Below are 2635 nucleotides of genomic sequence, written 5' to 3'. Positions count from 1 at the left end.
GGACGCTTGGAGGGGAGGTTGGCCAGGTTGAACCAACACAGGACTTTCACCCAGGAAACCACTGTTTGTTTCCCGTAGGAAATCAAGTCAACATTGACTTACTTGACTGTAGTTTTGCAATGCAACTTTTTTGGCAGTTGGGAGTTGGGAATGAGAACGTGTTGACCGATCTGGCAGAAAATCATCCCGATTCCAAAAAATGACCAAACTAATTCAGGGTTAAAATCAGGCTCAATCTGTAAGGCGTCTGCCTAGCTTTACACAAACTGGTGGAAAGCCTGAACCAGAAGAGTTGAGGCTGTTTCACTGTGGCAGCAGCTTAATGCTCATGATGTTCATAGTCTGCCGGATGATCCGCCCCGCTGAGGGAGCAGAAACTGTCTTTTCTGCATCCAGGGGAATTACGGGCTAATTAAACTGGCGGCCTTGTGTCTGTGTGTACTCTGAGTGTGTGTGTATACAAGGGTTTTGTATATGGGTGTGTCTCCATACATGAATGACTGTACTCCTTCATTTTGTCTGTGTGTGATCATATCCTATCACTTTGTGTGTTTGTCTGCCGTTGTTTGTGTGGGTGAGTGTTTTTATATGCAGACTATAACATAAACCATGAGACGCTCTGTCCCGGGGCTGGGACCCCCCTCAGAGGAGTCACAAGATGGTTCTGCAGCATCACAAGACCAATTAACATGATAAGAAAAACACAGTTTTTGCTACACAAAATTAGATGTTTTCCAAAGATACTGTTAGTTCCCATTAATGTATTCATTATACTGAACCAACTACAGCGGGAAGCGATGTATCCTCATACAACTATTAGTATGATATCTTATGAAAAAGGTCCTCTTCAGCAACATATGTGAATTTCCACTCATTAGTTAGGCTAAGGAAAAGCAAAAACTTAGTTAGGTTAAGGAAAGCAAAAACCTTTCCTAAAAAGGATTAGGAAATAATTATTTATGTTTATAGTCAACAAAAATACTTAGTTAGGTTTAGGAATGGATCATAACATACTTAGTTAGGTTTAGGCAACAAAACTATTCTTAGTTTTAGGAAAAGATTGTGGTTTGGCTTAAAATAACTACGGAGGTGGCGTTACTTAAGTATGAGCGTTACGTGACAAATTAATAAAAGTTGACTCCTATGTGGTCTCCTGGGTCAGATGTCGTATCTATTGCAAAGCAGTTCCTGATATTCATTTGAGGTCACAAATGTCGACTAAATCACAATCCCAGGGGAAGTGGTCCTTACTACTTCATTCTTCCAAACTTACAATGTACCAGTACAGTACTTATACAACACATCAGGCCGGTTTCATACACTGTTTGTAGCTGTACCTATGAAGTAATGCATTACATTTTGTATATACCCCTGCGTAATCTATTCGTATGTAATCTTGAGCCAGGACACAGATGTAGGAAAACAGAAGTCCATGTGACTTATTCGTCACATAACCACTGTACTTAAGTAGCTAATTTAACCCAAGATCTTTTTCCTAAAATCTAACCAAATAGTTTTATTGCGTAAACAATATAGGATCTTGTGAAGGGGCACCGATCGCTCGTGTTTCTGGACATTTGTAGGTAAACGCACGAATAACAACAAAAAAACACACGAACCCTTGTGTGAGGATGAGAGGATAATAAAGGGGTAACAATCGACAAATCAAGAAAAAACAAATCAAGCCTTTGCCTAATTTTTTCACTACTGCAGCAACTTGTATCTCTCAAGCTACTACAGTAAGTGAAACACAATGGGTTTTTTTCAAAGGCTAAAACAATGGTGTGGAATTAAAAGGATGAACATGCTCCATTTTCCCGGTTGAATATCACACATATATACAAGCACACGGCTCTAATTGATGTTGGGGCAGTTGTATAGCGGTGGAGAATCAATATGTCCTTTGAATCTGCTTATCACACACACGCACACACAAAGTCAGTCTGTCTAATACACACCCACACCACCCGATCATTGTCAGCGTTACATGAAGCTAATCCATTAACATGTCACTATCCGAGCTGATAAGTTTGTGTGTGTGTGTGTGTGTGTGTGTGTGTGTGTGTGGGTTGGTGTATGCGACCTGATGTGGGCCCTGTGTAGTTCTTATTTCTATTTTCTCTCTTCTTCAGAGAGCATTTGGCTTCCATTCAGTGACCTGCAGCAGATTGTGGTTGCTATGAGCGTTAACTTATTGATAAGTGATCAGTGAAATAAACACAAAACAATCAGAACAATATACACAACCAGGAAGTGACACGTCATCAGCGTAGCGCATCACAGGTCCTACAAGAGTCCATCCAGTCCTATTGTCTCTGACTTCCTTCTCAAATTCTGACTGGATGGCAGCCATTGTTATTTAGAAGTGGAGCAATGGTACTGAACAAAGCATCCAATATCAGAAATAGTATCAGAAGATTAATATCTGAAATACCACTAGCATATCTATTCAAGGCATTGTGCGCTTATAAATAGAATATGCTAACTCCAGTATAAACCAATTTACGGCAAGTCGTGAGCTCACTGTGGTGAGGAATGGCTGCAGTACAGAGCCAGAATAAATAAGTAAAATTAACAACTTTATCCGTGCACTCGTGTCTCAGCATAGGAAAGCACATTGCTATCACCAAGGATC

The sequence above is a fragment of the Anoplopoma fimbria genome, chromosome 11, assembly GCF_027596085.1.
Source record: "Anoplopoma fimbria isolate UVic2021 breed Golden Eagle Sablefish chromosome 11, Afim_UVic_2022, whole genome shotgun sequence".
NCBI classification, from domain to species: Eukaryota; Metazoa; Chordata; class Actinopteri; order Perciformes; family Anoplopomatidae; genus Anoplopoma; species Anoplopoma fimbria.
The sequence above is the reverse complement of the archived record's forward strand: the minus strand, read 5'-3'. Positions refer to the sequence as shown.